Source organism: Convolutriloba macropyga, unplaced genomic scaffold, assembly GCF_964194025.1.
Source record: "Convolutriloba macropyga unplaced genomic scaffold, txConMacr16.3 SCAFFOLD_2373, whole genome shotgun sequence".
NCBI lineage: Eukaryota > Metazoa > Xenacoelomorpha > Acoela > Convolutidae > Convolutriloba > Convolutriloba macropyga.
This window is the reverse complement of record NW_027452871.1, coordinates 2417-17896: the sequence shown is the minus strand read 5'-3', so window position 1 is coordinate 17896 and position 15480 is coordinate 2417. Positions and strand designations below refer to the sequence as shown.

Here is a 15480-nt window from a genome sequence, read left to right as displayed (position 1 = left end):
ACGCAGAGAGAATTTTGGGTTTTGCTGATAATTTAGATGAAAATCCATTGTAAAATGTGATGTAAATCAACCCTTGAATCAGTACTGAATTTATTTGGAGACAGGTACGGGTACCATAATGTACTGTGACTCAATACTAAACGCCATATTTAATCAGAAAAACCCTTGCAAACGTCAACCAATACGGGAATAAACCTAATCTCAAAAAAGAAAAAGCCTATTTTTGTCACCCCCCCCCCCCCAGCTTAGTGGGGTGCATATCATTTGCACCACCCAGACGCACGTGCCACAATGAATTACTGCGTAATGACACGTGATCTTGAGCTCTGGGTTGCAAAACGTACTGGGGGGGAGGGCACAAACGGAAAAGATCCGAAAATTTTTCAAGTAGGACTAAATTTAGTCCATTTCTTATGTAAAGATGAAAACTGAAACCAGTTAATAGAGCGAGTGAAGTTACTCAAAAATAGGTATCGGTAGATGCTTGTCAGGAAAAACTGCTTCCTTCTAATTTTGGGAAAGGAAAATGGGGTATAGATTGTGTGAAAAAATAGCCATATCAATAGTGTGTCCTTTCGTAGAAGTGTTTCAAAACCAAAAACTGATGCTATCGTTGTCGAAAAGAAATATCACTTCAAGAGTTCCCTGCAGTTAAGATTGGATATAAAATCTATATTGGGTGAAGGCCCCTGCAAAAATATTGGGGTCTATTCTGTCCCTCCCCGTATCTAAAGTTCAGTGACAATCAGCGCTAATTCAGAACAATTTCAGAGAAATTTTAAGTTTTATTACTGATTCAGAAGGATTTCAGAACCAACTGTGAAGTGATTTCTGAATTTCTCTGAGTCAGAGCAAAATTCAGAGAAAATATTCAGTATTCTTCTGAATCAGAAGATAATTCAGAATGAATCACTGAATTAGCTCTGAATCAGATAAATTCAGTGAAAAATGTGACCTGAATTAGACTCTGACTCAGTACTGATTTCAGCTGATAGTTAGGTACGGCCTATTAAAATCAGTCATATTAAGTAACTTCTAACACCTTTACGGAAATAATTGTGGTTAACTAAAAGTATCTGTTGTAGATGACATTGTAATCTAAATAAATATAGCTTCCAATCATAATCGACAAAACATAACCAGTAAATTGACTCTTTGTCCACGGAATCATGATGTCGCGGCGTACTCCAGTAACGAAAAACAACTAATTCAACGAAACCCATTCTGCTCAGAAAATGCAGCAAAAAATCTTTTCCAGGTCCAGTTTCATGATAGCATATAATGTTGCTCCTCTGAACTGAACTTTTTTCATAACAATGAGAGAGCCACAATTACCTTCCGGAAATAGCCAACAGCTCAAAGTGGAACTAAAGTGGGTTTATAAAAAGTTTGCCATTCGTAAGTTTTTCACAATGTTTGTCAGTTCAAATTACTGTGAATAACAAAATTACCAAACTACAAACTACGAAAAAAAAGTGCCTAAAGTTGAAGTAAAAAGCAATACTTGTGCAGAAGATAAGAAAAACAGATTTCTCTCATTTTTTTGGTTTTGGATAAACAAATTAACAAAGAAATAATCAGCTGTTGGGGTCCATCTTTTGATATCAAGTGTGCGGAAAGATTAATAGTATAGTTGGTTTCAGAGAACCAGAAGATTGCAGCATTAGTTGACAAATCAGCAAATTCAAAATGTTTTTCTAATTTTTGAGACTAAAGACTGAACAATAAAAAGCAACTAAGGGAATCAGCATTTCAAATGTTTGCAGAGGGACCATTCAGTTTTTCTATGGCAACAAATTGAATTTTTTTATTGCTCCAATTGAATTTATGGAAGTAAATCATCCAAAATTCGTTTTAAGTTTAAAAAAAACAATAATGATTTATTTGATTTTTAAGGTACAAAATTCTACCATCTCAGAACCGAGGGTTGATTAGAACATCTGTGTTTTTAGCAAATATAAAAAAATGCGTTTGTAAGATTGCTATTAGTAGTCGACAAGAAGAAAAATTGAGAAGCATTTTAAAGAGTTTTTTAATTTGGAATCTAAAGCTCAAATAAGTTTTTTTAAAAAAAAAACAATAGATATATAGATCTCATCTGCCGTTTAATAGAATTTTTGATTCCCATCCAACGGACCAGGCGAACTATCCACAAGAAGAAAAAATTGCTGAAATATTCACCAAAATGAGCTTAACACAAAATTTTTCTCTTAATTTTATTGGCCCTCAGAAACCAAAACTACTGTTTGGTTCAAACTTCTCCCATTGTTTACAACAGGTTCAACGGGTACCAAAAAAACTATTAAATGCTGTAGAATGTACGGAGAACTAGAATACAACAAACTAGTCGGATGGCACAAATTTTAAGTAACTCATCCCAATTGTTATTTTCATCCAATCAGTTATACAATTATATGCTGCAAACAAAAGAAATGGCATCATTTATGAACCCATTGCGTAATCTGAATTGCTTAAAAAACGGGATACTTCAAAGAGTAATATTGAAACAGGAAACCGAATAAAAAACGTTCCAGTTTTTGAGCGGTTTTCGAGCGGTTCAATCACTTGCTTGGTTTAAAAGAACTTCATGTATCCTCAAAAAAACCACAATCCAAAACAACAAATTTACTTTGCTCAGTACAAATTTTTTATTCACTTTAATGGCGCCAGCGTTGAGACCGAATGGTCAAATTGTAGGAACCTGTAAGTTTCTTGCTAAAGATGATTAACTTGTAAGAACTTGCAAGTCGAATGGTTAACTTATGAGAACTTGCAATTCGAATGGCTAACTTTTAATTTTCTTGCAAGTTCGTTCCGGTGGAGCTGGACACTTATTGGTTAATTCAATTTAACACTCAGTCATTTAACACTCAGTCATTTAACACGCGTGAGAGTTAGTTGCTCAATTTGGATAACATATTACAATGTAACCAAAGAGGATAAAATGTTTACTTCTCAATTTTATCAACTAAAGAAGTCCTTTTGCAATTCAATTAATGAACAGTAGATCTCAATTGACTTCTTCCCGATTGCTTGATTTTGATTGAAGTTTCCAATTCATATTTCAGCATTTTCTCAAAATAATTCCGTGACCCTTCACTTTTTTGCCAATTTTTGTTTTATAATTTCAATTCACACTTTTCCAGAATTTTTTGAAGCATCTCTTTACAATCTTTTCCTGCAACTTTTATTGTTCTTTGCTACAATATAGACAGAAAAGTTATCTGGTAAGAATTTATATTCACAGAACTTATGTAAGAAATTATCTAAGTCGAATGCCTAACTCGTAAGAACGTGCAAGTTGAATGATTAATTTTCAAGAGCTTTTTAAGTCGAATGGTTAACTTGTAGGAGCCTTGTAATTTAAGTAATTAACTTGTAAGAACTTGCAAGTCGGATGGTAAACTTGTAAGAGTTTGTAAGTTTTTGGAAGAGAAAGTTGCAAGGCGATGCATCGCCTTGAAAGAACTTACAAGAAACTTGCAACTTCTTACAAGTGAACCATTCGAAATCGAACCGGGCGTATTGGGAGGGAAGAGAAAAAGTAAGAACGGCAAAACAATCTAATTGGTAGGTATCTGTATGGTCTTTGAGAAAAGCACAATCAATATCAAAAATCCAACAGTTTTTTTCTTTGTTTTTTCTGATTTATCAGTAATCGCCAAAAAGAGGTATATTTCCGTACTTTCATTTCAGTGAAGAACAAATAGAAAATAAATACAAAAACGAACTGGATTAAAAAATTGGCCTAAAAAGATTTAAAAGAACACATTGTAGAAAATTTGTTATCTCTAGGGTTTGCCTTCCTGCAGAACACTGTTGTTTTTTTTGCACTCTATTATAAAACGATAAATATTGGTTGTACTGTTTTTGTCTTTATTTCAATTTTTTTCTCGTGTTCAAAGCAGAGTCTTCATGAATTAGTCGTGCAAAAAAAATTCGGTACAAAAAAATTTGTAATTGAATTTCTTTTTGCTTTCATTTTGTTCTCAGCATATAAGTTTGCAAAATTCCCAAAAAGTTCTCGAAAATGTGCTAAGAGTTGGTTCTGTTTTCGGAAAAACATAACTTAAGCGTGTAAGTGTGTACATTTGAGTTGGACTTGCATACCAGTCAAAATGAGTGAGCACAAAAATAACCGCGTTTTTCATTTTAGATCACAAATTTTTAAAGCCTTCAGCACATGCATATGTAGATAATTTTTAAAAGTCGAAATTTTTCACCTTCTATGAAACTGATTTTTAGCTTTCAAAGAACAAAAAAATAACCTCAACGCACAAAAAATAGGTTCGAAGAGTGTTACTAGTGAGCGCTGAACAAATTGAAAATGACCTAAAAATCTTGATTTGAAGAAGTAGCATGACATTTTGAAGACGTTATTTAACAACACAAAATCCTGTTGATCGTTTTTTTTTGTTGCTTGAAATTTTTAAGATCAGTTTTGAAGAGACCAGGAAAAGGACATCGACACCACTCATGAATTTGTCAAAACTTTCCCCGCATAAGTCTTTTTCATTTGTTTTCATGTCTCGCAACTCAATATTTTTTTAAGTTAAAATAAACAAGCGAGTAACTTTCTTCAAAAACTTCTATATTGACACATTGAAATCGTTCCCTAACTTTTAATACCAAAATCTTACTCTACTCTTGTTAAATTTGAGTGATCAACTTTTGCTGAGGCACAATTATCTTGAAAATTGTATAAGCATACTTTAAAAGAGTTTAAGAAATCATTTGTAAACAGAATGTTTTGGTTGAATTATTTTGGCAGTTTATTCACAAAGTTGCTCACAACTCACGGTGCAAAAATGATGTTTTTTCTTTTCATGAATTGTGTTTGCGTGTTTTGTGTATATCATTTTTTAAAATTTTGCGTGTAATGAAACTCATTAAAGATTCTCTTGGACATTTTGAATAATTTGGTGCAGATTTCTAACTGTATTTGATTCCAAGTTTTCGATGAATACTTACTTTACGTCGATTAAATTAATAGTTTTCATTTTTGTACTTTTGTCGGTACCCACATTTGCGTCAATTTCTTTGTTTTCATTCATTTATTCAGCTTCATTTAGCTTCAAAATGCTCGCATAATCAACGCTAGCTTTAATCAAAACCAATTATGTTTCTTTTATTTTTAATGGTTTCAAAACTCAAATCATCGATAGCTAATAGTCGCGTTCAATTTTTAATTCTGAATAACAAACTGAAGCTCTTCATTGTATTAATTTTTGATAACCATTGCAAAAATCTATATATCTTTTGATAATTGACCTGAACCGGTGCTTTATACATTTCGTTGAAATTACCAAAAAAATAAATTCAAATTCTGGGATATAAGTAAAGTTCCGAACAGTGAAAAAATATAAATAGTTTGTTCCTGCGTAATCGCAGCGGAACAGCATTAGGTCACAACGGCCTGTTCTCAGCTGCCTTTTTATTAACACTGGTTTTTTTCAGAGAAAGACTGTAATAGAGCAAAAACGGAAAGTCAGTTAAATGAAAACTACAGTAATTTTTTTTAAAAAAAGCTATCTGACGGACAGTAAGCTTAGGTTATACAAAACTGTTTTTCTTTGAGTTTCGGCTGCCTTTTTATTTGTCTGTTTATTTTGTGTGTTGTTCATTGTGTCCAATTTTTTTTGTCAACTTTCAAACGCTTTTTAAGAAGAATTGATTCCATTTTTTATAGAAGTAAATATAATGACTTAAAAAATTCAGGTTTCCAAACAAAAATTTTTCTATGTAATTTTAGAAGCTGCGGGGATACTTTTTTATCCTGATGTTTTAATTCACAAAAACTTACAATTGGAGTCCTGAACTGCTTTTCAAAAGCGGACATAAAGAATGCTTAGGAGAAAACTTTCGGACTGCACGAAAACGAGCAAGAAAGTTTTCCCATTCAAAGATGAAGGCAAAATTTATATTAGAGATGTTGCAATTTAGATGCAATTTTGACAATGGTTTGTTGAAAAATTCATTTGTCGTTTAAAATGTCCATTCAAATTTAAAACGACATTCAAATTTAAAATGAATGTCGTTTCTATGCTTTGTACATAAAAACTGATGTCGTAAGTTACGAAATGGCAGCCTGCGAGTAAATAATTCTTCAATTACTTTGGAGCACTCTTGAAGAAGCGATTATGTTCATTTAATGAGTTCACATTTGAATATCTAGATTAAAAGTAATTTTATTTTTTGTCAGTCGAAATTATTTTAGCGTATATCTGTATTTATTAGCGCAACTTATCGAATGCTCATTCTGTACTTGGGAACTATTATTCTTCTGTGGAACGTTTCTTCACGTTTGACAGAAAATTAATAAAGTTATTGCTTTAAATTTTACCTCTAATCATTTCATTTCAATAAAAGCTAATCATACAACTTTCATCAAATATTTTTGATTATTGCTAATTCTCGGCTCAATTTTGAGATAAATTGCCTGCAATAATGTTATAAGGTCTGCATAAACTTTTTATGATGGACTATTTTTTAGGACAAATTTTTTTCGGTTAGCGCTATCAAAGTTACTTTGCTCCCGGAACAAGTTCCTTGTCTTGCTCAGTACAATGAAAAACAGGTGTTGGGTTGACAAATCAGTGCTGATCACGTTTTAATTCGAGTCAAAAGGCGTGCAACGAATTAGCAGGAATCGGTCATATCTTGTCAAGTTTTGCCAAGAATTGACTTAACACTTGTCAGGTCTTAGTCAAAACTGGACCCAAGACTTGCGAAGACCTAAGGCCTGATTCCAGACGTGCCATTTTTAAACCATACGAGGATCAGGGCTCTGAAACAAAACTGGTCCAAAAACTGCAATTTGCCTGACTCAGTAATTACTAAGACTTGACATTCAGTCTGGGCTGTTAATTATATTCATTACAATCTTCATACTTTTTTATTGCTTTCTGAAGCTCGTGAAACTGTACTGATTTTAGTTTTTATCTATCCTTAGGCAAATTATCGATGCCTTAATTTCATTATTTCCTTGTTAACATTCAGTCTTTCATGCTGTAAAAGATAGTGAGCTAAATATTCTCTCTCACCTTTTTCAAACGAGTGAATCTTTCCAAATATCAGATGGAAAGATCTATTTTCGTCAAAAAACTGGTCCTAGAAAAATAGATCGTTATTAATCACAAATCTCGCCATCGGTGAATGAGTTCATATGGAGTCCGACGAAACTGAACAAACGCGAAAGAGCACTGGTTCGAGTTACGTCACTCCAAATTTCTCAGAGTTCTGCGATACTGATTTTGAATTTATTCACAATTTCGGCTATCAAGAAATTCAACGTCAATCAAGAACCGATGATCTTTTGCAAGCCAAAAGAACAGTTAAAAGGCACACTATAACAAATATTAGCAAAATTTCCAATACGAGATTAAAACCTTCTCGAAAATGCCAAAGTCATCAAGAAATTTCAAACTTACAATATCAACTTTATTCTAGAGATTTTTGGGTAACAAACAATGACTTTCAAAACAACGAAGAAGAAATTAGCGAGGAAAGATCGGGAACAAATTCTGACGAAATTTCAATTGACCGATTTTATCTTTGCCCAGATTTTAAAGAATTCTATGCTCCAAGGCCAGACAGAATTAGTCAATTGTTCGTCTCTAATTTCAAGCCCCCCGTTGCCAATCCATTTTACCTTAGCAAAGATTTCAAGCAATTTTACGCTCAGCGGCCTGACAGGTTAGGGGTTATTTTTTTGTCTGATAGCGAGGACAGTATGTCTGATGATGACCTTGAAACTGACACGAAGAGACTAAAGAAGGGGTATCTGGAGCCAGCTTGAGTGGACGATGGAGTATTTTTGGGTTTATCTTTGTTTTCGAGAGCGTATTCGAATCATGCTTTAATTATTGTGTTCAAATGTTACTGTGAAAAATTTCAAGCAACGAGGATGAAAAATAAAAGAATTCAATCATAACTCACAAAAATGACAGACTGGAACACAAAATTTTTTAAAATCGATCAACGTTGCCTCAGAACTAAATAACCGTTGGAACTAATTATGTTACATTAAACTGAGCAGGTTTCGATGAAGATTATTTGTTCAATTTAGCTTTTTATGTTTGCTAAAAAAAGCCGATCTCTTTTCACAAGTGACTTCAAAATCGTTATTCAGGGAAGGTTTTTGCGATGGGATTATGGTCATTTGATTTCTGAAAACTCAAAAATGAACAGATTTCTATTTTACAGGTTCAGAGGTTAAATGCTTTCGAGATGTAATGTCAATTGGAACGGCTTTTCAGTTAATTTTCTCGCTTTTTTTGTTTTAACATCAAATCTGAATTTGTTCTAATCTAATCCTGTCATGTTTTTTTGCCCGATATTTACAAAATATTTCATTTAAATGTTGTTCGCCCATTTTTTGTTCACTACTCAATCAGGAATTGTTCGCGTCTTTTTTTTCTACAAATACAGTCTCTCTAACATTTCACATCCGCAAGCATTATTATCAAACAAACATTACACCGCAAAGGCAGGCGTGAAATAAATAACTTCGACTGATTTTGTCCTCTAGGATTTCGTTTAGGCTCAATATCACAAGACTAAACTTTGAATACAACTCAATTATTTTAGATTTCTGGCAGTCCCGCATGTATTAAGGTAGCAAATCGAAAATAATCCCCACCATCAGTCAAAATTGGCGTTACTGTAAAGTCCCCAAACAGCTCTGAAAAGGAAACCACAATCTACACTGAATTTCATAAGTAATTTATCACCCCCTTGATTATCAAATTTAAGTTTTCAGTTTTCGACTCAAATTTAAGTACAGTTTTGAAAGAATTTTGTACTCGTTAATCTAGAGGTGCCAACTTAATTTGATGCTCAAAATGGTTGTCTGACAGGAGGAGGACTTGAATACATCGGCGACAGCATAATAATGAAATTAAAAAAAACTACAATCAATTAGCTTCCTGCTATTGGTTGCAGAGAAGTGACACCTAGCCGGACAACTCTCCAACAACAATTCAAAGAAATGAAAGATTGAATTATCTGACTGTTGAGATTTTTTCATTAACTATGGATTGATTGTTGGCAGAGCATATGGCCCCACTTACACAACGAAAATATCAAAGCAGAAAAACAACAATAGTTTTTTTTGTAATTTTTGGACGTGGAAACCATCAAAACACGTGACTTCTTATACTGAAATCTTTAAGAACAGGAAACAACTACACAAGAAACACAGTAAATTCTTCACTAGTTATTCTAAGGGACAGAGAGATCAAATTATCACCATACCAAAAGGTGGAACAAAAAATAGCACCAACTGTTCGAAAACAAATGTTTGTTCCTAAGAACTGTTAAACACAATAAATGAAGCAAATTTTGTTGCAATTGATGGCTAATTTTATCCGTTATTATCAGGATAGAGTGCAAAACAACAAGACAATAACGTAAAATAAGGTTGAAAAAAACAACTGATATTTTATTTTAACAATTATTTTAATCAAGTTAAAACGAGAAAAAACTCCCAACGCAGAAGAAACAAAAAACGTGCCACATGTTTTTTATTGAGTCTACAAATTCCCAAGATTTGAAAAACAAGTAGCAACCCTTTCAGGAATTCTGAAAGGGCAACTAAGCAACTTTACAACATATTTTCAGAAATTACAACTAAGCAAGGTTCAAATACAGGTATCATTTTGATTAGCATTCAGGCAAAATCAACACTGAAAACAGTGCAAACAGGATTCAAATTGCCGCATTGAAAAAAAAAACAAACTGAAAATCAGAAACTGGTTCAAACACCAGTTTCTGACTTCACTTCAAAAACTGAATTAAATATTCGCCTTTTAAAGTTACTTGCTTTTCTCTCGCTATAGCACTTCAGCTTGACTATAATCATTGCTCTAATTTGACATCTTATTGCCAACAAACGCCGAAAAAATGCAAACCGGCCTTGACATAACACAAAAAAAAAAACAAAAATATGGTTGGCATGAACCGATATTGTTCAAAATTGTCGCCAACTAACCATATCTCTAATCTCCGAGAACAATCAAAGTCTATTTTAATTCCACAAAAATGAAGAATATTCTTCTATGAAGTATAAATGAAGTAAATTCTTTCGCTGTACATTACTGTCGGAATCCATATTCGCTTGATTGCTAGAATCTGGTCAAAAAGTATAGAAAAACGTTAAGATGATGAAACTATTTTTCTTTGAGACAGATTTCGAGGACTAAGAAAAGAAGCAGCTTTGTATACTTAAACTATTGAGCCCAACACGTCGCGTTTCAACGTAATTGAATTATCACTATCATATCAAGAATAAGTGAGTGCGATTTATTGAGCCAAATCTTCATCAGTGTCTGTTAAATTTTTAATTTAAAAAACTCTCAATGCTATTGGATAAGCAGCCACAAATTTTCCTATTTTAAACTTCCTTGCTTTGGTTGACAAAGCTTTTTTTTCTCTCACAATATTATTATTCATGTGAAGGAGCTAGTTTTCCTCACCAAAGTAAACAAAATTTTCTGGGAAATTTCAAGTGTTCGTTTGATGAATAAAATTCATTACCAATAAGAACCATTTCCAAATCAAAAGTATATTGTTGCCACGTAGGCGTAGCAATGGTCCAGAAGACCCGGCAAAAACGCTGCAAATGAATTTTGGGATCTATTCTGTCTTGCCCCCCCCCCCCCCCCCGGTTAGTGAGCATAGTTTTTTATGACCCCAGGCGCACGTGCTATTTTCTTACATAGTAACATGCTATATAACAACATATAATTTGTATCTGGGGGTCATAATAACACTGGGGGGGGGGGGACAGAATAGATCCGAATTTTGATATTTTCAGTTATTCATTTAGAGTCTGTCCGATGTCTGTCCATTAGAGCTGTCATGTTTGTTTTATTCGGTATGTTCAGGTGCAAACGATATAAGCGTTATGTTTGGTTTAAACCCCTGATATATCGTCGGTATGTTTGATTTCTCGGCTTCGGTATGTATGAAACGTAAGAAATCTTCGAATTCTATAATACAAAATTTGAGTTCGTTTTATCATAAAAATGTCATGATTACGTTCTAATCTCAGGAGATTCAACCTTTGTAAATTCTTTGAAAAAAAAATAATAATGAAATCCTTTCCTTCTTATACAAAACTTGTTCATTAAATACGACTTTTTTGTTCATAAAAACAAAGTTGAACAGACTTATTGAGCATTGATGAGGAGTCAGCATATTGAACCACAATCATTTAGACTTGATATGATAATGAGAAAGGCGTCCTTTTCTCGCGATTTCCTGTGAATTGAAAGCGACTGTGCCAACATAATCTAAAAATTTAAAACCCAACATACCGAAACTTCGAAATTTAACATGCCAGATATAAAAACCAATCATGGGGAATCTGAGAAACCAAACACACCCAATGTGAGAAAACGAACATAACAAACCTACCAAGCCTAATATACAGGCAACTTTTGACGTTTAAAACCAAAAATACTAACGATTGCTCACATTTTAAAACGAAACTTACCGACGATTATCCTATGTGTAAAGCAAAACATAATGAATCTAAGAAACCGAGGATACCCAATATCAAAAGCCAAATATAACAATAATAAACAGCCAAAAATAGCTAAAATGAGAAACCAATTATAAAGAAACGAAAAATTTAAATTTGCCCAATATGAGAAATTAAGCATAACTAATCTAAGAAGTCTGTAATACTGACGTTTTCTTAACGTTTAAAGCCAAACCTACCGAAGATTCCTTTTGTTCAAAAACCGAACATACCAACAATCGTATATTTAGAAACGACGATTTCAGAACTAGGGTGACCGACAACGATTTAATTTTGTCTATTCTATTCTACAATACAGGTTTCTGCATCGATAAGAGCAACCAGAACATTTAAGTGACAAATTGTTACACAATATAGTAAAAAGGTGATTATCCAGGTTGAGGTGCGATCCGGAAGTGACCTCTGGTCATCCGAAGTCCAACGCACACGGTTTGTTCCCAGACCATAATTACAGGGTCTGGGTTTTGGTTGAGGATGGGAATGTTCTGATCATATGTCACTTCCGGGTGGTAATGGTCTGATCATAGGTCACTTCCGGATGGGAATGTTCTGATCAAAGGACACTTCGGGATGTGAATGGTCTGATCAGGGGTCACTTCCGGATGGGAATGGTCTGATCAGGGGTCACTTCCGGATGGGAGTGGTCCGATCAGGGGTCACTTCCGGATGGGAATGTTCTGATCAGGGGTCACTTGCGGATGGGAATGGTCTGATCAGGGGTCACTTCCGGATGGGAATGGTCTGATCAGGGGTCACTTCCGGATGGGAATGTTCTGATCATAGGTCACTTCCGGATGGGAATGTTCTGATCATGGGACACTTCCGGATGTGAATGGTCTGATCAGGGGTCACTTTCGGATGTGAATGGTCTGATCAGGGGTCACTTCCGGATGGGAATGTTCTGATCAGGGGTCACTTCCGGATGGGAATGGTCTGATCAGGGGTCACTTCCGGATGGGAATGTTCTGATCAGGGGTCACTTCCGGATGGGAATGGTCTGATCAGGGGTCACTTCCGGATGGGAATGGTCTGATCAGGGGTCACTTTCGGATGGGAATATTCTGATCATAGGTCACTTCCGGATGGAAATGGTCTGATCAGGTGTCACTTCCGGATGGGATTGTTCTGATCAGGGGTCACTTCCGGATGGGAATGGTCTGATCATGGGTCACTTCCGGATGGGAATGGTCTGATCAGGGGTCACTTCCGGATGGGAATGGTCTAATCAGGGGTCACTTTCAGATGAGAATGTTCTGATCATAGGTCACTTCCGGATGGGAATGTTCTGATCATATGACACTTCCGGATGTGAATGGTCTGATCAAGGGTCACTTCCGGATGGGAATGGTCTGATCAGGGGTCACTTTCGGATGGGAATGTTCTGATCATAGGTCACTTCCGGATGGAAATGGTCTGATCAGGGGTCACTTCCGTATGGGAATGGTCTGATCAGGGGTCACTTCCGGATGGGAATGTTCTGATCAGGGGTCACTTCCGGATGGGAATGGTCTGATCAGGGGTCACTTCCGGATGGGAATGGTCTGACCAGGGGTCGCTTTCGGATGGGAATGTTCTGATCATAGGTCACTTCCGGATGGAAATGGTCTGATCAGGTGTCACTTCCGGATGGGAATGTTCTGATCAGGGGTCACTTCCGGATGGGAATGGTCTGATCATGGGTCACTTCCGGATGGGAATGGTCTGATCAGGGGTCACTTCAGGATGGGAATGGTCTAATCAGGGATCACTTTCAGATGAGAATGTTCTGATCATAGGTCACTTCCGGATGGGAATGTTCTGATCATATGACACTTCCGGATGTGAATGGTCTGATCAGGGGTCACTTCCGGATGGGAATTGTCTGATCAGGGGTCACTTCCGGATGGGAGTGGTCTGATCAGGGGTCACTTCCGGATGGGAATGGTCTGATCAGGGGTCATTTCCGGATGGGAATGGTCTGATCAGGGTCACTTCCGGATGAGAATGGTCTGATCAGGGGTCCCTTCCGGATGGGAATGTTCTGGTCATAGGTCACTTCCGGATGGGAATGTTCTGGTCATAGGTCACTTCCGGATGGGAATGGTCTGATCAGGGGTCACTTCTGGATGGGAATGGTCTGATCAGGGGTCACTTCCGGATGGGAATGTTCTGATCAGGGGTCACTTCCGGATGGGAATGGTCTGATCAGGGGTCACTTCCGGATGGGAATGGTCTGATCACGGGGTCACTTCCGGATGGGAAGGGTCTGACCAGAGATCGCTTCCGGATGGGAATGGTCTGATCAGGGGTCACTTTCGGAGAAGGTTTTATAGCTTGAAAATGGAGTCTTTAATAAAGGAGGAGTTTAGTTTTTAAAAAGATTTTGGGGAGCGTTTGTAGAATTACTTTTTTAACCGGTTGATCCACTTCGTTAGCTCCCTTAGTGCCATATTTCTATGGTGATTACCCACCCACCCACCCAACCCCCCCCCCCCCTTGAATGGCTATCTTCTGATTTCTTGCAAAAATCCATCAGATTCATACAAAAAATACTATTCATTTATTTTACAAGATCTTCAAAGATAGACATTTTTCAAATATATTCTCAGAGTTTACGAAACAACCATCCCTTTCTGTCCCCGAGTAGAAAAATTTTTTTTGCTCTTAAAAATTGAAAATTGTAATTTTGTATACCTTGCCGTACGTTCTGCTTCAGAGTAACAGACTGTCAATACTGAAAATTGTGATGAAACTTGTGAATGCCAGGATCCCTTTCTTGTTGCAGCTGAGAGTGATTTCTATTTTAGCTGGCGCTAGTGAAAATGACAGGCATACCAATATATAGAAGTTCTATTGCTGGCCAAAAACAATTGACAAAAAAGATGACTGTTTTCTGATTAGCTGATTGCTAAACAAAATCTCCATGTCTGAAAATGGGATTGAACGTTAACGTAGTTCTCTGCTGTTTGGTTATGATAGAATCATATCGAATTCCACGGGCCGCTGAGGCATTGCCATGGCCGGCGAGCCATGAGCAGATGCAGTAAAAAGATACGGTAAAAAATATTATCTAGAATAGTGTTAGGTTCAAATTAGGCTAATTGAACGCATAAAAATACCGTGATTTAAATCTATCGACCAAACAGATTCTGTGAAAATTCTACGTTTTGGTACGTCTATTTGTTAAAAATCATATTAACAAAATAAAAACTAAGCCAAGAAAAAAATCCAACTCGTTAGTTTAATTCTTTACAGATGCAATAAATGGCTCTACTTTCTTTTCAACTTCTGTGAAAACCCCTTTTTTGCTGGTGCTACTAAGAAATATCAAACATATATCAACAATCTAGTCACAAATCTAGTCACATATACCACAAAAATCACTGTTTTCGTATTTCTACAGCCCGTAATAAATTTTCAAGATAAAAAGTTGAGTGTTTCATCATTTTTTTTGCAAATACTAGAATATTCTTCTTAAATCTTGACTAGACGCAGTCCAAAAATTTTTGTTTTTATTATCCATCATTAAAATGATATTGTGACTTCACTGAAAATTTTTCACCCATCCATTTTCCGTGATATTTTCTATATTTGACATGTGATTAAAAAACAAATGTGAGTTTAATTAGGTTCTGAAGTGATAATAGAACATTTAAAAACTTGCAGTATCTTCGCTCCGAAAAAAATTGTTTTGGTTTGTAATGATAGAGAGACAATTTTCAACAAGAAAACTTGCAAGGTGCTAGCATTGAGCAGAATGTGCTCTCATTACTAATTGTAGACAATGATTTAAAACAGTGTTGATCGGATAAGGCAGCCCTATTTATCTAAAAAATTTGTTTTAACCGGCCCAGAAAAGAGATCAGATTTGATTGAGTTTGATGCTTATGCTCTATATATATTTCTATATATATATATATTTATATGATAAATTGAAGGATAATTTTGCTGATTGA

At 35.5% G+C, this 15480-nt stretch overlaps 1 long non-coding RNA gene across 1 annotated transcript; it reads left to right on the top strand.

Moving 5' to 3' along the window:
* The first annotated feature begins 5131 nt into the window (after positions 1–5131).
* Positions 5132–8067, top strand: LOC142357862 (uncharacterized). Its single transcript, XR_012761718.1, has 2 exons — positions 5132–5279; positions 6122–8067. It is a non-coding gene; the product is annotated as an uncharacterized LOC142357862 (long non-coding RNA).
* Positions 8068–15480: the final 7413 nt, after the last annotated feature.